Source organism: Drosophila albomicans, chromosome 2R (genome assembly GCF_009650485.2).
Source record: "Drosophila albomicans strain 15112-1751.03 chromosome 2R, ASM965048v2, whole genome shotgun sequence".
Lineage (NCBI taxonomy): Eukaryota > Metazoa > Arthropoda > Insecta > Diptera > Drosophilidae > Drosophila > Drosophila albomicans.
Window position 1 is genome coordinate 10,836,354 of NC_047631.2, and position 21,404 is coordinate 10,857,757.

At 39.7% G+C, this 21,404-nt stretch overlaps 1 protein-coding gene across 10 annotated transcripts in view; it reads right to left on the minus strand.

The window, feature by feature from the left end:
• The window catches only part of LOC117576382 (homeobox protein prospero), a 65,716-nt gene extending 50,401 nt beyond the window's left edge, over positions 1 to 15,315 (minus strand). For 3 of the 10 annotated variants that reach the window (XM_052007532.1, XM_034261088.2, XM_052007526.1), the window contains exons 1-2: positions 6,743 to 7,547; positions 2,355 to 2,403 (exon numbers count right to left, since the gene is read on the minus strand). The gene's annotated coding sequence lies outside the window, so the exon portion shown is untranslated. Of the gene's footprint in view, positions 1 to 2,354; positions 2,404 to 3,115; positions 3,141 to 4,357; positions 4,382 to 6,045; positions 6,071 to 6,742; positions 7,549 to 9,372; positions 10,247 to 13,610 lie in introns of those variants that run through there. The other 7 variants (XM_052007533.1, XM_052007527.1, XM_052007528.1 and 4 more) reach the window with 6 other exon arrangements.
• Positions 15,316 to 21,404: the final 6,089 nt, after the last annotated feature.

The window sequence follows — 21,404 nt, forward strand, 5'->3', positions numbered from 1 at the left end:
GTCTGTGGTTGTGTCTGTGTCGCTGTTCTGGTTTTTTAGGGTAATTTTCTTTTTGCAATTGAATGAATTTGCGTTGTAGTCGCGTTTTTTTTATTGTTTAGTTTCAATAAAAGATTATTCGGGCCTCAGATGGACGACGATGTTAGATGTTTATTTAGATGGTTGCGCTCAGCTAGCTGCAGCTGCCAGAATTTTCACTTCCGTTCTTAAAACGATTTCCGGTCCAAAGCTACAGCAGCTACTATTTAAGAGTTGTCAGTGCATGGCGAACCATCCGCCTCACTTTCCACATGACATTGTTTGTCGACTGGACAGGGGCAAGTGGGGAAAGTGGGCGGTCACCCAGTCGATGTACTTAATATTTTATAAGCACAACTTTCTTAACGCCATACACTGGCTCAACTTTTGCCCAGATGCCTTGACAGGACTGAGTCTGAGACTGAGGCTGAGTCTGAAGTCTGGGCATTGTGCGCCTAAAAGTCAACTTAAATTTGCATTTTTCATAAGTAGCCTTAGGTGCACTTACTTAGGCCAACATAAGAGCAGCCCAAGCAGCGGCAAAATGAGAAGTTGTTGTTGCCGCTTTTACTGTTGCTACACATGGCAAATATGAAAAGAAATTGGCAAAGTGGCAGTAGCAACAGCAACAGTCGCATGGCCCACACAAAGCCAAGGGAGCAGAAGTGGCAACGTACATGAGTACATGAGGCCCAAGCGCCAGCTTTGGAGCCAGGACTCATTACTCAAGCAGCAGGGCCAAAGCAGGTTGCTCGCTGTTAAAATTAAACAAAACACAAACACACTGAGAGGCTAGCAAAGTTTGCAATAACGAAGAAGGCAGGCTTGATGCCTTAGATGAGATTGATAGACCAAGAGATACCGTTTAATATTTTGTGAATACTTAAATCGATATAATTATAATTTCAATCTAAAATTTTATTTGGATTTTGAAAAATATATTTTAAGCACAAGACTTATTCTTTAAATACTTTAGAAAGAAAACTACTAAAGAATTATAAAATATAAAAATTTATATGTTAAGTGAACTATTAATAACTTATAATATTAGTGCCAAATTCAATATGAAAATATTTATGCAAAAAATGTGAAAACTAGCAAATTATTATTCATTAAAGACGTAAGTAGGATTGACTTTTAATCATATTCGAGTAATTAAATTTTGTGATCGAATTAAATTGTTATTCATAGAAAAACAAATCTGAAAAATCTTAAATTATATTGAAAAAAATAAATATTTTAAGTATGAACAAAATATTATTAACATTTATGGATACTTTAAATTGGCATTTTTAGTCTTCTGTCTTCTCTGCATAAACTTTTCATTCTTTTCACAAATAGGCTAAACGCAATCAAATTCGAGCAAAGTATTCATATTCGTAGAGTCAACTTTCGTTTAGTGCGAGGACGGGGAACAGAAAGTTGACTGCCAGCAGCAAACAATAGAAAAACAACAAGAATAATAACGAGGTCTCTAGTGTGAGTTGGATCATTCTACACACATAGGTGGAAAAATGCTTAAGACTTGTTTCCTTGCATTTTGTCATTTAAGCTGAAAATAATTGCAACTGCTTGTAAAATTGTTGCAACGCGGCAACACGGCAACAACTAACTGCGTCTGCTGTCAGCAGTGGATCATTACACACACTAGAGCACTCACATAAACACACACCAACACAGACATCATACAGTTGCGACTTCAGCAATTTCCGCTTCCGTAGCTGTTGAGTCTACCTCAAGAGGCGGCATCTCTCCAACGCCCAAAGCCCACATCCAAATGAGGCGTTTGCCTTCTTAGTCAGCGTCAATTTTTGTGCTAGACATATTGCAATAGAAAGAGACAGCATCGCAAATAGAGTGAGTCAAAGATAGACAGAGAGAGTTAGAGAGAAAGATAAATGAAAAGAAATGGCAGTCAACGTTGCGTTAAGAGTACCTAAAATTAAAACGGACACAGGGCATTGCTAGCCATGCATATAAAAAAAACCCTTCCTTGCCTCCTCATATTTACCTCCCCTTTTCCCATTGCTCATCTAATCCTGCCCTGTGCTGCATCAACGTCACTTTTCTTTGCCATTTCATCTTAAGTAGCACACAAATAAGAGTAAACAAAAGCCAACAAAAATGGCCCCAGAAGTAAGGGAACTACTGACAAAGGCGCCATATACTTGCTCGAGCTGGAGACTTTGTCTGTCTCTGTCTATCTCTGCTCATGTGTGTGTTGACTTTCTAATTAAAAAATGAAGTCCACTCGGGCACAAAGGAGTGGCATTTGTAGTCGCATTTGCATCTTTACTTAATCTTACCTTAAAGATAGCTTAGGGGTAAGTACTTACCAAAATTTAAGCGGCTTTCTCATTGGATAACTTCTCGATATGGTGTAACCTGCAAGCAGAAAGCAAACAATTGCACATGGCGCAAAAGAAATACTGTGATTAGTAATTTGATCTTTCGATTGGCGATTTTAAAGCTGAAAGAAAGTGTTAAAAGGAGTGGTCGTTGGGTTCTAAGACGGGTCACGAACATTTTGCGGCCTAAGCTAAAATCTTTACTAAGCAAAATTGTTGATATTTCATTTCATACTTAGTTTCATTTATAATTTTAATTTTTATGCAAGCACTATACTTTTTCTACAATCATTTTAAGCTGCAAGTAAATGAAAAATATTAAAGAACAAATATTAAGATTTAAAAAGAAACCTTTAAACATAATTTTATATATAATGTGCAGGTTTAATATCTTATTAAATAATATAACAAAAATTCATTGAATTCACATCTTTGCGGCTATTTTAATAAAAAAACATAAACTTTAACTGATTGAACTCAAACAATATACAAGTGTAAATAAACTTGCTCGCTTTTCTATTGCGTTTATGTTGATTGCAAATGCAAACTTCTAATTGATTTATGACTGTCTTTCAAGTAAGTTTAACATATTTATTGTTCACAAGAAAGTTATTAAAGATCTCTGACTCTGACGATTTTTCTCTCTAAACATATATATGATTGTTTGTAGTCTTTTGGGTTTTGTTCATTTGTTTTTTGTTTTTGGTTTTTGTTTTGTTTTTGCACCAATACCATTTGCGATATTTTACCCTTAATTTAAGATTACATAGCCATTGGCCTACTCGATGAGATTTCGGTACAGTGAAAACTGCGTCTTGCTTCAGCGATAGCAGCCAGCGGCGCTGCTTGAATGCCGCCTTGTTGCCGCCAGAGGCAGTGGCAGTGGCAACAGCTCAGGACATGCCTTTGCCTTTGCCTCAGCCTGTGGCAGGATTTGAAGCGGACGTTGCTGATGTCGTTGGTTTTGGTGTTGGTGGCACATTTTGTGAGCGTCTCGTTTTGAGCACAAGTTTTGCAAATTATATTCTTCTTTTTGTTGTTGTTGTTGTGGGATCAGAAGGCGGAATACACGGAATACACGTTTTTCATATTTATGGGGTCAGGGGTCAAACACAAAATCACTTTGGCGCTGCGGGCAACTCAGGGGGTCAAGAGTGGGCATTCACTAAACACTTTGCGTTTTGTTGTTGTTAATTTGTTGTTGAAGTGGCGAGCATAATAAATTTCATTTCATTTAAGGCACAGCCGCGTTGAATGCTACATTTTAAATCTCACTTCATGCACTCTGCCAAAAGTTGGGCTACATTAATTATAGGTTATTTAAAATTCATTCGTTTAACAATATATTTTCAATTTATTTATTGGTTTTAGAGTATTTGTAGCGTAGTTTACATTTTTGTTTTGAAATTTTTATGACGTTGCCGCAGCGCTTTTTGTTTAAATCTTGATTTGAGAAGGATTTTGCATTTTATTTTGCTTTACTTGCTTAATTTTGAATTTCTATAGACAAAGAGATAAAATTGTTAAGTTTTCAATTTTCTAAATTTCCAATTGTATAAGTATGAGAGAAACAATAATTTTATTTTATTTTATTTTTATTGGTAAAATACTTTGTTTAATTTATTGAAATAAATAAGAGAGCCAAATTAAAAATGATTAAAATAAAATATTACAAAATAATTTTTAAATAAAATAAAAATAATTTCAATCTATATGGAAGCATATGTAAAATTTGTTATAAATACAAAGGAGTATATTTGATTTTGATTTCGATTTAGTATATGACATCGCGAATGTTAGATTAGTTTCAATATTATTGTTTTGCACTTAACAAATTGTTATCACTGAGCTACTTTTTATTTAATATATTTTTAGTTAATATTTCATCACTGTTTGGTTTACAATAATTATTGCACAAAAATATTTATTTTAAATTGACTTTATAATCATGCTATTAAAGAACGTCTCGAAGAGTTTGTCCTTTTACTCACGAAGTGGATGCTGCATGGATGCCGAACTACAACTGACTACCTGACTTGACTGACCAACTGACCAAGGGATATCTGCCTTTCTAACTGGCTGCCTGACTATGTTGCTGTTGCTCCGGCCTGAGAGGCCACGACGCTGACGCTGCGAGCCAAGACGATCGAATGTCTCACAAGAAACGAAGGCCAAGTGCTTTTATATTCGTGTCTGAAACCCAATTTCTGTACGTCTAAGTATGTGTGAGTTTGAATATATTTATATATGTATAATTAGGCATAGCTGCTCGGGTATGTGTATCTCAACTATATATGTAATTGTATGTCTGTGATTGTGTGTGTGTGTGTGGGAGAATTCAAGCCACAGTCAGTTGCTGACAAAGTTGAGCAGAGCTGCGGCGAATCGAAGGCGCTCTGTTTCCCAAGCTTGTCTGTCTGCTGGGCAAACTTTGCTTTTGAGAGTTTTAGATAATTTCCGGCCAAGTTTTTACCCCGTCAAAGTCAAGACACACGTTGCCGCCAATGCGCAGCCAGCGGAACTGCGTGACAACGTGTCGTATGCGCAATGCTGCCGACCACCAATGCCGCAGCAACAGCCGCAACTGATTGTCCGTGAGTGTGTGTGTGTGTGCGTGTTCCTCTAGATGGCTGCAGAGTGTGTGTTTGTGCTTGCCGCGTTGGTTGGCTAATCGTGCGTCTAACTGCCGACCGCCTTGATGGACGCAACAAATAAACTCAACCCGATTTCAACTTCAATTCACGTACCACAAACAGTAGCGAAACATTTGCATTGATTACGAATTGCATTCTTTGAGCAGCAGCAAACATTTCTCAACTTATTTTACTTTTGTTTTTATTTAATATTTATTTATTTTATTTAATTATATGCTTTAATTTTTTTGTATTTATATTTAGACAACTATTTGAAATGGATTTAATTGAATAATTTATTGAGCATTTGCTTATGCACTGAATATGCTTCCATAGATATTTGAATTATTATTTATAATTTTTATTTTAAATTTGATTTGTTAAAGTTAAATTTTTGTTGTGAATATTTGGTATTAATTGATTTGCATGTTTTATTTTTTACACAATTGGAGGCGGCGTTCGTCAACGTCGTGAGTCGTGAAGACAGAAAAACCAAGTAAAACTTCTGCCAGCGCGCGTGACTAGGAACGTACTGAATTTTGTATTCTAGAATATACAAGTAAAATGCTTTGGCTTTGCGAAATGCCGAAAACCCAAAGACCAAGGCGCTGCCACGGCTGCTGCTGCTGCTACGGCGACGTCAACGTTGTGCCCACATAAGTATGCAACACTTTCTTGCAAGCAGGCAGCAACGTCATCGGAGTCGTAGTCGTAGTCGTTGCTTACTTGCTGGCTTGCTTGCTCCTACCTAACGACGCCAGCTTGCTTCTTTTTTCTATATACACAGAAACACACACACGTACGTAGAGCGAGGCAGACGAAGAGCGCATTTAAATATATGTATATCTATATAATAATATATATTATTTATATATGTATTAGACGACGCAGTAGACGTCGCAGCAGCGGCAGAAGCTGAAGCTGAAGCTGAGCCAGCAGCAGCAGCAGATAATTTCCTATACGCAGGCGGCAGTAAGTGCAAGTAAGTGTGCGCTTGCTCACACACACACACTCACTCATACTCATACTCACACAAACTCACGTACCTAGACGAAGAAACACAGCAAGGAAAATGCCGAACGAAGCGAGGCGACGCAACGAATGAAGAGAACCGACGAGCACGAACGGCGAGGCGAACCGTACGCGCGCGTAGCTTAAGATGAACTAGAAGAAGCAGGCAGCAAGCAAGCAGCAGGCCTGTTACAGAGAGACGCACACGCACACACACACACACAGACACAGACACGCAGACAAACACCCACACAAGCCGAAGGATGACGATAACGGAGCAAGCCGACGACAACGACGACGATGTGCTGCTGCTGTTGTTGCTGCCTCTGCTTCTCTTGCTCTTGCAGGCTAATGTAATGCACTCACACATACACAGACCCACACTCGAATGGGAGGCATACGGAGAGAGAACGCAATTAGAAAGCAGGAAGCGCACGAAGCAGCCGAAATTGTATGCAGTCTTCGTGCGATGCCGACGACGAAGTGCAAAATGCAAAGAGCGAAGTCGGAGAGAGGAGCTTGTGTGTTAGGGAAGTGAGTTGTCTGAATCTGAATGCGAAAGGAGAAGTCAATGAGCAGCAGCAGAAGCAGGGAGAGTTGGGGGTTAGGCGAATTAGGGAGTTTGTCGTGTCTTGTTGCTGCTCTGCTGACTGCTGTCTGCTGTCTCATTTCTCCTAATGTCCCTTATTTATTTCTCACACATATTTCGCACGCATTTCGCAGTTGGCTTACCAGTTTTGTGGAGTCTCAGAGCATCACGTGTGTGTTATTTGTTGTGTTGTAGAAAATGCAAAAATTTGACTTTCGCGTTGTTTTTGGTTGTTGTTGTCGTATAAAAAATATTGTTACATATATACAAATAATAATAATACCTATATAAGTAATTATAAAAATGTTGCCAACAATCTTTTTTGCTTTGTACTTTTGATTTTACATTTGAATTTCGTTTTCATGTAGTTTTATACTTTGTGTTGTATTTTTTAGTCTTTTTCCTTGTTTTTTTTTTATTCTTTTTTTTGTTTACAAACAAAATAAGTTTATGATTTGTTTTTTTTTTTTAGAGTTGAACGTAAAGACAAATAGAGTCAAAATTATAGAAACTTGGGAACTTGTTTGAGAGTTGCTTCCGGTAGTTTGTCGAGATCGTGTTTCAGAGAGTTCTTCGAAATATCACTTGAAAAATTGTTCCGACTTTTTTAGTGTTTATCAAAAAACTTTGCAAAAAATGTTTGCGATTTCGTTTTGGATGATTTAAATTTTCTTCTTGTCTGAAAAGTGTTTTGACTTTTGCTGTTTGTTGCTTTTGTTGTTCGAGGATAGAGTTCGATATATATATGCTATATATGTATATGTGCATGTACAATCTACACACACATATGAATAATTTTTTGTATGATTTTGGTTGTTGTTGTTTTTGGTTGTTGTTGTATTTTTGAGTGCACGCAAACTTAATACTTAAAAATAAATGAAAACGTAATTGAAAAATCCGAAAATAAAAATTTGTTTGTACGACGACGTTGATGTGAAGCTTTGTACTAAAAATGCGAAAAATTATTTCGCCGCGAATAGGCCGAGGACGACGCCGTTGCCGTTGCCATTTGCCGCGTCGTACAACATACAAGCGTTGTGTGTGTGAGTGAGCATACACGTATTGGCAGGCAGCCCCAACTACAACAATGGCAAAAACAGCCACGGCAAACACAACAACAACGATTGCAAAAAAATTGTATTTTCCCGCTGCAGCCGCGAAAAAATACGCGAGCGCAGGACATTGGCAGGACATCGGGCAGCAGCTGTGGGTTTTTGCAAAGCCAATAACATCAGCAGTGGCAGCAGCAGCAACAGCAAACACACACAAAGCGAGGCAGCCCCCTTTCGGGTTTTTTGCAAATAAAATTGCTGGCAGAGCCTTCCTCTCCCACGGGCAATAAAATAAATACAAAAAACAGGATATACGCACACACACACATACAGATGCACACGCATATTAGGGGGAGCACACACATACAAACATACGCAGCTCGCTCTTTCTCTCTTTGAGCTAGAGTTAGTGCGCATTTCAAATACATGGAGGGGCAAGCAGCGACATTGACAGCGACAGCGACAACGACAGCAGAAGCAGCAGCAGAAGTGGCGTTTGCTGCGACGCCGACTGCGGCAGCGAGTTGGGGCAATGGAACAAAATGGAGTATGAGCAATGTGGGTTCTATGTGTGCGTGTGTGTTTGCGATTGTGTGAGTGCCTTGTACAACTTGTGAGGCAGCTCAAGCACAGCCCCTTCCGTTGGACACTTTCTTCTCATTTTGAATGCCTTAAGATAAATGCGACCAACATAAGCGAAACTATGCTCAGCTACAGCTCCTGCTTAGCTTCGAGATACATTCTGAGATACTTTTCGATAACTGTGTGTGCATAAGTGTGAGTTCATGTTTTTGCCATTTTACCGACGGCTGGCAACAAATTTACGGCGAACATTGACTTGGGGAAATTTTCTAAATATTTACAACTAGCATAAAATAAGAAAAACAATTAAACAGCAAGCGTTTGGCTTATGTGCTTTGCTGTCGTTTTCTCATTTGGCGGCAAGCACTTTTTTTTTGCCTGTCTTGTCTTGTATCTTGTTGCATGCGACGAGCACGTGCTTGCTCTGGTTAAATAAAAACTGAGACAAGCTAACAAGTCGTTTTTGCATTTGTGAGAGGCAGTTGAAAGTAAAGCAAAAATTCTTATTAATAAACAATATAAAAACTAAATAAAAAAAAATGTTTTTTTTTAAATCATTTCTAATTGAAATCTCTAAATATCAATGATATCAAATAAAAAGAGTCCAAGACAGTTACTAAATAATTTACATAAACTAATTTGGAATTTTAAATGAAAAACATTTTTATTATACAAAATGACGTTGAAAATTATATTTTAAAACAAAATTATAATTTAAAGAAGAAGACAGTAAGTAAATAACTTACATGAACTTATTTTTTGATTATAAAAGTTCAAATGAAAAACATTTATGTTATAAAAAATTCCTTGGAAAATATATTTTAAACAAATTATAATCTAAAGAAGGAAAAGTTTATATTATAAACATCATCTCAGAACTAAAAAAAGGTCTGCAAATTAATTCAAAGAATTGTAAGAAATTTTAAACCATCTAAATATGTATATTTCGCAAATGAATTTCATCAAAATATTTGTTGATCCACAATAATGATATTTCTATAAAAATTATGGTATATTCCCGGCTGAGTGCAAACAATTGCTGTGCTAAGAATCATTTCAAAGAGATTTTTTGGGTAGCGGATTTGTCTAAGGGAATCTTGAGGTAGTTTTTATAGATTTTTGTTGGGGGGATAACCTACAGGACAATTTACTGATGTTATTTATCCATGGTAATGTTGTTGTTCTCTCTCGTGTCCACAGCTAATACTGACAGTCTGAGGCGGCAGTTCGATGATTGCGTCGCGCAGCGCGATGCCAATTTTGGCATTTTTGTCTGCGTCGCCGTCGCCGTTAACAAAATGCGATTCGAAATTGAATCGGTCTCAAGGTGGTCCAAGTGATGCCAAGTTATTACACTTGGCAATTGCAGTTGCAATGTGTCAAAGTATTTGTCGATGTGCCGCAGCTTTAAGTTGTATGCGCACATGGAAACGCAAAAAAAGATATCAATGATCTTTTTCGATTAATTTTATGTCAGTTATATAACGATTGATTTTATTTAAAGTTTATTTGTGATTCGGATTTGTTTAGTTTTTGATTTAGACGCAGCCATTTGGAAGGATTTTTGTGTTGAAATTAAAACGGTGAGCAGACGACGACGCAGACGTTGACAAAGGATAAACGCGAGTTAAATTGAAGGTGAATTTTTAAAAAAATGTTCGATACGTTGCGTTTTGATTTGTTGATTTGATTTTAAATAATTAAAATTGATTTATCTTTGTTTCGTTTGGTTTTGTTTTGCTTTTGTTTTTTTTTCTGCGCTGTGCTGCGATTGTGGCTGTTATCATTCATAAAGCGCAATTAAATATTAAAAATCAATTTGATGACGAGGATTTATTTATTTTTTGTATGCTTTGTATTTGTATTTTGCTGCTTTTTTTTGTATAAGCATTGGTTGCATTCCCGATGATTGTGTTAGATTTCGATACGCACACTCACTCGCGTTACAGATGCATACATTTAAATATATATGTGTGTGTATATTTAGATGCGTATATAATTTTATTTCATTTCACATTTATTGTACATATATATGAATAGTATTTGATGGCACTCGAAACTCGACCACCTCGAGGGTGGCTTCGGGGGCGTTAAACGCGCGCGCACTTTGCAACCAACTGCACATACACACGACAATATCTATATATATATATAGAATTTTTATATATATATATTATATATAATAATATGGGTTTTTCTTTATGTGAGTGAATACGGAGAGTGTGTATAAGTATTTTAGAAAATAAGCAAGTCCGAAAATGTACCGAACCGTCGACGACTTGGACCAGCTCTGTCTCTGCCAGGACTTCTCCACGGAACGTACGGAACGTGTGCCAGCTAGCGAACGTTAACGTTGCCCGTTTACCGTTACCGTTAGCCACTCGGCAACTGCTGCTGCTGCCGATGCGTGCTACTGCGTTTTGTGTCCTTTTGCTCGGTGCGTCGAGGCGAGAATATAAAAAAGCAATGGTTGGTACTCAAAAGACGTCCAAAAGCCGTATGCCAACTACCCGCACGCCCGATGCCGATAGATCTGCGATGCGTTCGGCGTTCCATCAACTAGCGACCAGCGACCAGCGACCAGCAAAACCAGCGACCAAGCGACGCAACGCAACACAACACAACATAACATAGACATGGATATGGACATGGGTATGGGCATGGGCATTGGTGAGGATGAGGATGAGGAGTAGTTGTAGATGAGCAGCGCGTACCCCTCTTCAACATTGGTGACCGCCAAAAAAAATCGCCATGCCGCCAGACGTGCAAAATGCAGCGGGCAGAGGTTCTCAGTGCGCCTCCCCCAAGCACTCCGCACTCTCTCTCTCGCTCGCTAACTCCTATGTAAAAGTATCTCTGATAAGTTTTTTTTCTTGCTAAAAGTTCGCGCGCGCGAATCTCACACACACACAGAGTTTGGGAGAGAGGCAAGCTCTATATAAGCCATGTCTATATACCAAATGCTGTTGCTGCATTGGGAACGCACATTGAGTGGGTGGAGGGTGTTGGATGCCACACTCCACACATACCCCACACACACACACACATTCGCAAAAAGCTGAGCATCAAGAAATAGAAAAAACTTGGCGCTGACTCTACGCAATGTCTACGCGACCACACTTCCGTTTGGGCGAAGCCACCACCCAACACCCATCACCCAACGACACCCACACCTGAGCAGTGTTGAGTCGACCAACCACGTACCACATACAGCTGCAACTGCAGCAGCCTCTTTGCGTGCATGCCACAGACTACCTGCCACCCAACCCATCCGGTCCAGACAGCCCCCAATATGCATCATCATCATCGTCGTCATCGTCATAATCATCAACGCACCATATCGGGGAGCTTGAAAGGGAGGTGTGAGGCCCAAGAGCCGAGAGCTGAGAGCTGCCTTCTTTTAGCCAGTTGCTTGCTGCACGTGCTGAGCCTCCACGAACAGCTGCTGCAGCCATGTAAAAGTAACGAGCCTGGCCAAGTAAATAAACGACCAGAGCATGGGGCTGATGGGGGCCTGCTGGGGAGTAGGCATAACTTCTAAAAATAAGCCGAAAAGAGACAACAAAACAAAAAAGAAGCAACGACTACAACGACTTCTCTGTGTCTGCGAGTGTGTCTGCCTATATGTGTGTACACATGTGTGTATGTGTGTCTGCTGCCTACTCCCGCATTCAGTGTCGTCCTGCCTCGCACTTCAAGTGCATTTCCAGTGCATACTTTCGGGGCTGCACTTGCTCTCTGTGTCTCTCTCTCTCTGTCACTCTGTCTCTGTCGCTTTCGTACACGCTGTCTTGCTCTCACTCAGCTGTGAGTCAGTGTCTTACTCTCTTTCTACCGCGCGCGCTTTCGTGTTGTTTTGCTCTCTCACCAGCCAAAGCGAGAGAGGCTGGCTGCAGGCGGACAGACAGAGAGACGGCCACTCACACGAAGTTGGCTTGTTGCAGTTCCTTTTTTGGCTATCTAAATTGTGGCAAGTTAACGTCGACTGCGACGTCAACGTCACTCTCATGTACATGCACACACACATACGTGCATTCGTTGTTGGTGGTAAATGCAGGCTGCCCTACGCCCCCCTCCTCTTGACCACTATCTTCTAGTTGGCAATTGCATTGCATGCGTTGCAACATTTCTCCAGTTGGGGAAATGCAAAATGCCTCTGCCTCTCTGTCGCTATTGCCGTCGCTGCCAATGCTGCCTCAGTTGCCTGTTGCACTGCGCATGTCCTTGTTTACATTATGTGCCTGTGTCCCCCCAAACTTGGCATCGCTGACAAACCCACCGACTGTCGACTGTCGACTGCATGTGCATGTGCATCTGTTTGTAGAAAAGCAAAAAGTCTACTACTACAACTAAAACTCCTGCTCGGGAGTCCTTTGTCCATGTGCACACTTCTACGAGTATATACAACCTCCTGCAGGAGCATCCTCATTCCAGCTGCATGTCGTCGTTGTCGTTGTGATGTTGCTGCTGCAGCTGAGCGCCGACACCAACAACGACGAATACGATGAGCTCGATACGAGCAACGACTACGACTACGACTCCGAGAATGAGAACGAACCAAATTCATGTCGACTCGAGTCGATCAAATTTTTAACAGTTTTTTAAAAAAGATAATATTCTGAAGAACATAATCTTATTATAATAATGTGCTTGACATATTTCGGTTTTTTTTTTTAAATATTAAATGTTCTGATAAACTTAATCTTATTATAATAATGTACAAGACATATTTTCTTGGAAAATTTAAAAATGCAATATATTTTGTTACCTTAGCCTTTTTTAATTTATTAAAAAGAATAGATTCGGGTAAGAAGTTAAACTTATCTTGCACTTTAATTATGCACTTGGTTAAGACGATTATTTTTTCCTTTTACATTTTTAATATAAAATAAATTGTGAAGGTAAACGTTGTGGAAACACTTAATTAACATATTCTTAAATGTTGAATTTTAAAGAAATAAAAATGCATAAAATATAAAAAATATGTATAATAAAAATTAAATTAAATTTGATTTTGATTTAAATTTGAAAAATAAAAAATTGACAAGTATGAAAATTCTAAATTATACAATGATGAAAGGGTAAAGTTGCATATATTTTTAGTATTAACTGACAAGACCCTACAAAAATTCTAAGGGAAAATCAGACGGTTTTTTTTTAATTCGACATATATGCATAGTATTATACATTTAGTCATTTGAGGTCGTAAAAAATATTTTAAGATTAAGTGCTTCTAATTTTGTATTTCAAATTATTCTTATGTACTGATTTTGAAGTGACTCTGATCACAGAAAGTAAGAAACGAAATTCAGTGAGAAAAAGACATAGTATGAATGTAAATTGAATATAGATATATGGTCAAAAAAATTTGACTTACCCGTAAATTAAAAATATATCGAAAAAATATCACATCACATGAATTTTTGATTTTTTTTTGGTTTTTTGAATTTTGCTTTTTATATTTTAAAGTTCCTAAATATTTTTTCCTAAACGATCAAGTTCAGTGTTTTTTCGTATTTTTCGTAATAATTTATATAATTTTTTTTTGTGTTTGGTTTTTATGTTTTTGTTTTTTTAATTTTGTAAATAATTATAATAAATTTTTTGCACTTGTCAAATTTTGCCTAAATTTTCTCTGCTCGTGTAGATTTTGTTGGTATTTTTTTCAAAAATTTTCAGGTAATTTCGTAGGTTTTTTTGTTGTTGACTTTTGATTAGAATTTGTAATATCTTTTTGTTGTAGATTTTACTCGCCCAAAGGTTCGACGCCAAAGTTGCTCAATATAAAGTGTTAACTAACTAAGGAGTTACGTCTGAATTTGTAGAAAACCAAAATTGCCGTTATGCTTGGACCGAGACGAACGTGTTTTGACCGAAAATTGGAAAACTCAACTCGAGACGAGAATCAAATTCAGACGCTTGAATTTTGCTTCAAATCGGAATGGGATGCGAAAATCAAACTGGAAGTTACTTCTTGTGACTTGATTTGACTTGACTTGGTTGATTGATTGACTGACTGGTTGACTGATTAACTGACTGACTGACTGACTGCTTGCTTATTAGTTAATAATTATTATTTATTAGAGTGTTGCTTATAATTGATTATTTTGTTTGCTTTTGTTGTTGTTTTGTTATTTGTTGTTGACGAACAAAATGCTGCATTAGTTTGCGTTGAGTTGTTGATGTTGTTGTTGATTGACTGATTGATTGCAGTTGTTGTTGCTTTATCGTATTGGTAAAAATGTAACTTTGTCTATTTTATTATTTGTTGTTGGCTGGCCGGTTTGTTGTTGATTGGTTTGATTAAAAATGAAGAGAGAAAAACTGCCTACATGCTAAACGCCGGCGTTTACATTGTCTTCGGGCGGGGGGCGGACGTCAAAAGGTCATTCAAGATGGAGTCGCGGCGCACAGAAATTGCCTCGGTGCCGGCACCAATCGTTGCGCCTTCAACACCAAAGTGCAGCGCCTTGAAGCGTCCTCGACTGGCGGCAGCGGCGGCATTTCGACTATACACAAAAAACAAAGCCAATACCCAAATGTTTGTTGTTGTTGTCCGATGGGTGGGTCTGCTTATGTGTATGTAACTTTCTCCACTTGCACTTCAAGTCATCTTCGCCCACTTTCACTTTCACTTTTATGCTCAAAGCACACACATAAACCCACTCTCGAGTATGTGAGGCAAGAGGAGACGTTCACTCGTTTTCTTTGTTTTTGATTTTTCGTTATCGTTTTCTTTTCTTTTTACTGTTTCACTTTCTTGTCACAGGTTGCAGCTCAGTTGGATTGAGTTGGAGTTTAGCTTTGAGTTGAGTCTGTTCTCTGGCTATGGCTGCGTCTCGGCTTGGCTGTGAGACTGTGATTTATGCGCTGCGAAGACCTGCCTGCCGACTGCCTGCCTGGCACTGCCTAGTAAATTGCCTGCCTGCCTGCCTGCGTGTCTGTCTGTCTGTTTGTCACTCGGTCTGTCCGTCCTGTGCCCAGCCAGTGTGTTGTAGTAAGCCAGCAGCGTTGACAGGACCCGAGGAGCTGAAAAAACGCCGCAACTTGTTTCGCGTTTAGCAGATTTCTGTTGCAATGTTGTGCAAAAATTGTTAACGATGACGGCCAAGCGACGTTGGTCGCGCGCTTGTTGGCGTCGCTGTCGCTGCCTTCGATGACGTCGCTGCAGCGCCCGCGATTTTGATTGTACCGCACAGCACACTGCACCGCACCGTACCGCACCTCGCCACTCAGTTTCAATCTAAAGTTGGCGTTGATGAAAGTGGCCGCTAGTCGAGGCGAGGAATGCGAGGGAAATAGGGATACAAAAGTACAGAAACAAAAAAAAAAACGAATGGAGGAGGATATCAACGGCAGCGCACAGCGAATTGTCCTCGTCGTTTTTGGTTTTGGCGTTTGGTGCAAAAAAATGTTGCTGCGAAGGCGTCGGCGGCGTCGCTTTGCTAATGTACATACATGTGCAGCACTCGCGCACATATGCACAATCCAAAGCACACTTGCAAACACACACACACACACACTCACACAAACACACAGAGAGCAGGGGATATGGACAGCAAAACGCGCGCTCAGTCGCGAAAAATCAAAACAAAGCGCGACGACGGCAACGACAACGTCAACGATGGCGGCTGCAGCAGCGACAGCAAAAGCACACAAACACACACACACACACACACACACATAGAGAGTCAGAGATACAGACAGAGCAATGCACATATCACACACACACACACACACATACACACACACATGTATATGCATCTATCCCCAATCAAGCAGCGAACGCATTTCGCATTTTGTGTTTGCTGCGCCTAAAATCAAACAATGCCAAAAAGTATGCAACAGAAAATGCGCTCTGCCAAACTGCATCGCAGTCGATGGATGGCAGACCTGTAGAAAGGGGAATGGGGGGCCTTAGCGCTGCCCCGTGACGCAGTTGCGTGTAGACAAACGCAACAAACGGGCCTAAATCGTACCTAACATGCCTCAAACCTCCAACACAATTCCACACTCTCACACACACATTTGGCAGCGATGTGTGAGAGAGTGCCTGTGTCTGTGTGTGTGACGCTGTTGCTATTGCTGTTGCTCCGTTTCTAGTTGCGCCATTTCGCGCTCAATTCGATTGCCCCGCCAGCGACTCCCTCACCAGAGCCCAATGCTACTCAGTTCCAATTCCAAATGGCCTCCCAACACAGTCTATGTGGCAGTTTTGTTTTGAATTCGTACGTTTTGTACCTTTTTGCACATAGAAAATGCAATTTTTTCGTTTTCATTTGCCAGCAGCAACAACAGTACGAGCAACAACAGCAACAATGACAGAACGAGAGATGCAAAAGCAAAACGGAGCAAAAGTGTTGAAGCGCTTTGTTTTTACTTTTTTTTTGCCCCTTCGACTATGCAACACTTTTTTCTCTGCATGTGCCGCGAATTTTGCCTACGTTCTGGTTCTGGTATGGTCTTAGTATGGGCTAGCGCAAAGCCAGAGTTGCCAGCACCATGTGCAGAGCACAACTCTAAAGCGAGAACAACAACAACGAAAGTAAAGCCGCGACAGCATAAATTCTGACAGCACACGCACATACTACGTCCACCTATACATAGAAGAAAGCGCATCGAAAAAGCGGAGAAAATGCAGCACTGTTTACATGTGTGTGTGTGTGTGTGTGTGTGTGTGTGTGTTGGTATGGGATGCAAACTAAACACAAAATGCATTTGATCCTGGCCCGGCGCACGCATTTCGCATATTACTCATACGCCGCGTGGGCGGCTGGTCAGCTTAGGCCAGCACATAACCCAGAGCACAATACAGCCCCCACCTCAATACATGTCTATATAGGCAGATACATATAGTACTCAGTATGTATTTCACTCTGGCATAGTATGGTTGTAGTATATATAGTATAGTATGGACATTTATAGCCTTATCGATGGCATTGGTTATTGACTTTGATTTTGGTTTTGCTTTTGGTGAAAAGTTAGAGTTTAGCCGCCGCGACCATTCGACTGCGACTGTCGAGAGTGGGTGGCCTTCTCTTTCACTGCATGCACACATAAAAGAATCGCCGATAGCTTATGGATTAATAAGTTGCCCTGCACACATCCACATCCACACACATATGCCAAAGTCAAATAAAATAAACACTCATTCAGGCCAGGTTGACTACCGCGGTTCGGGGCTATCTGTCGATTGACTGTCTGCACGCTTCTTCGACAGTCCGCCTATAAACTCAATAGACCCCTCATTCATTTGTTGATTATTAATGATTGAACTTATGGTGGAATGCGGAGCATCAAAGGTAAACTTGTGCTGAATAGCGGTAGAAAATGTTATTGCAAAAACCATTTACAAAAATGCTTTTAAAGAAAATATCAACACATATGTAATGATTTTTTATACGTAAAATGTTCTATAATAACATAAAACAAAAACGTTCATTTGTAAAAAAAACTTTTACTTGGATCAAAATAACCAATAACTTGAATAATTTGGAATTTTTGATTTCATCAACTATTCAATTAGTATTTATTTATAAATGACAATAATTAGTACCAAACATGTAGGAAAGCTACAATGAAGTGTGATCGACTGTTAGATACCCGCTACTTATTTTAAACAAGCGCAAAACAAAATAAGCATAATGAAATGTACCAAAGACTTCGTTTTGGTATATTGATATAGTACTCAGCCAAAGTCACTAGCACCCGTAGTAAGGAGGCGTTCTTTTCCATACAAAATATGTTTTTCAATTTTTATCTGATCGCAACCAAATTATCAGAACTTTAGTTATTATTTTAAGGAACAAAAAATTCGCTACTTTAGCTTTAAAAATGTGCTTGTTATTCGATTTGGATAAATTTTGGAAGTGGGCTAAAAATTTTAATCAAACTTGATCTGCGTGCAAACAGTGCTGTCGAAAATTATATCTCTATAGGTTCTGATACAGGTGTTCATACAGACGGACGGACAGACAGACAGACGGACATAGCTATATCGTCTCGGCTGTTAACGAAGAACGAGAATATATATACTTTAATGGGTTGGAGATGCCTACTTCTGCCTTTAACACACATTTCCTTGAGGCGCAAAGCCATAATACCCTATAAAAATATTGTAACTTATTTTGACAACAAGAGTTTGCAATAAAAAAGAAAGAAAATTAGCAGCTAGAAAGATTTTATTTCCATGTCGACTGTGTTCTCATTCTAACTTATTTAAATGAGTATGAAAGATCCCAAGAGACTATTTTTATACAATAAATACATTTAAAGGATTTAGTTTACTTTTGTTTACTTTTACCTCTGCTATTTAACTATTTTATTAAAACAAATTTTTAATGTTTGTCAACAAATTGTATAAAAGAAAATTCTTCTGGAAAATAAAAAGCTAATAAATTCTTTTATTGTATGTATTATTTTATATTATTGGCTGTATGAGATCCGGAAATTACAAACAGTCACACCGATCGCATAGAAATATTATTTTATATTTTAAATAATCATAACAAAATTACTTTAGAATTTAAGGAAAGCAAGTTATTATAGTTTCAAAATTTCCTAATTGTTAGATATTTTCAAATAATGTTTGGTTCGTTGTGCTGGTCGGTAATTTTGATTATAAACGTGTAAAAACTTATTTTAATTAGTTAGGTGAAAGAGAATATAATCGCAATAACATTGCGGGTCCAAACATGCATCAATCAAGCCCAGTCCCGTGAGCTGGAGGATGAAACGAGATGTAGGAGGAGATGACATAGACGACATAAGCATACACATACACACACACCTGACCAGTGGCCAAAATCCATTTTTAGTTTGATGATGTTGATTTTGTGCGCTGCAGATTGGACGCCTGAATGCAGATGATGTTGATGCTGACGCTGATGCCGATGGTGAGGTGATGGCAATGGCAATGTGGTCTATGTTGTTGGCACTGCAGCTGCAGAATTGCAGCTGCTGTTGGCTGATTTGCATATTCCCCAAAGCGCTATGCGTTGCAGTTGCAATTCGTTGCCTAAAAGCATCAAGCACGGTCCGGAATCATGTTCATGTTCGATGGCGGGAAGGAGACGCGAATTTTGTGCAGGCTACGCGATAGTATATAACGAATAACGAAGCCAGCAACAACAGCAACAAAAATGACAAAGGCATCGCGGAAAATTGCGCAAAAAACTAAACACGCGCCAAGCGCAAAGGGAAGCGACACACGAGGATTGCGATGGCGGTGGTGGGGAAGGGGAAGGGCAAGCGACAGCTGCATTGCCAATAACAAAAGTCCTTTCGAGTTTTTCGCCCAATGCACCAGAGCTGCAGCAGCAGCTGCATCTGCATTCCATCAAACAACAAGAAAAATCCAACAAAAACTGCAACCGAAATTGCAACAAGGGTCGCTTTGCCCTAAGATGTTTTTGTGGGCAAGGGAAGGCAGTTAAAACGGGGCGGAAGAAGGGCAAGTGGCAAACGATGCGAAATGTGGAGGACACTTTTGGACATTTGGTATGGTTGGGGCTGCACTTGAAAGTAAATCAGAATCAGATCCACTTAACAGTTGTCCCCGACTTCACGCTCGGGGGACTCGTGCGACGTATGCGCGCTTCCCAGAGGTTGTGCATTATTCATTAGGCTCATTTTTTGCCCATCGGTCCCCAAAGATTGGCCGGCCATAAACATATTTCGCTTTTAATTAATCAAGCGAATGAAATGCAACTGAATGCAGCTCAAAGGACGTGCACGGATGCCCTACAACCGAACTTTGAACTTTCGATATGCAATATTTTTTAACTCTGTAATTCTATAGGCAATACTGGCAGGATATCGAGGCTGTCGAGGATGGCTGTCAGGCTGTCGAGCTGGCGGGCTGGCACAAAAACAAAATGCTAAGCCCCTATTTGGCATGCAGTGGGCGTATGCAGGTCTCTTTCTCTCTTTTAGTTATTGTTGTTGCATTAAAAATGCGCGCTTGCGTTTGGAAAAGCAAAAAAAAGTAAACATAAAAATCAACGAAACAACAACAACACAAAAAGTACAAAAAATGCTCCGCCTACCATCTAGGGGGAGGCACTGAGCATCAGGGGGGTGTTGGGGTGCTGAGGGGGAAAGGCGTCTGTCAGCCATCGTTGCAATGGTAGAAATTGAATGCAATTGCGTTGGCTGCTGTCGCGGCTGCTGCGCTGCTGCTTTGCTCTGCTGGCGTCTGCGTGCATTGCTCATTCGCCCCGTGAACCGCCGTCGTTAACATACGCAAAATGCACTTTCGCGACAACAGCAACAACAACAAAAGCAACTACAATGGCAACATCAACTGTCGCATTTTTGTTGCTGTTGTTGTTGCTGCTGGTGAATTTTGTTACAGCTGCTGCGGGCGTTGCAAGCTTCTAAGGGATGGAGGATTTGGGTTTTGGATTTGGACCCAGGACGTGGGAGCAGGGAGCTGGAACTGGAGCTTGGGGTAGATACGGGTAGACAGGCAACATGGTTGGGCTTTTACGCTGCAGCTGCTTTGTCAATCCGCGGACTTGTTCATATATATCAATTTGTTGTCTGTTGCCATTGCCTTTGTTGTTGCCCGTTGCCAGTTGCCCCTTGTCCGTTAGCAGTTGCCAGTTGGCAGTTGCAATGGCTGTCTATGAGTTTGCGACAGTTGCTTTTAATGCCAGCCTTACCCTACCCAACTCCATTCCTTGCCTGCCCCCAATTTGTCAAAGCCAACTCCAATTTATTTTCCAAACAACAAAAACTGCATTAGGCTCCACTAACAACCCGTTTGATTATCACGTTTCTGTTCTCTTCGAATGATACCCAAGCCCGATCTGTTTATAATTTAGATACCCCTCATGTAAAACACACAAGGACACTTTAATAAAGACATTACCAGAAGAAGCAGACCAGCAAAGTATAATATAACAATGTAACTTATTTCAATTACATACACAAGTCTTGTGTTGTCGTGACGACGAGCATTGTAATTACCTATACAAGCACAAGGGAGCATAGCTAGGACGACGTCATCTTCAGCACAAGAAAGCGACAATGATAAACACTTATTGGTATATTAAACAAAACGACTGACGAATACTCTTAATAATCATTTAATGATCATGTAAAGTCATCAGAAAAAAATAAATAAATAGTTATTTTTTAGTAGTTCTAATAAATCTTCTAAAACAAT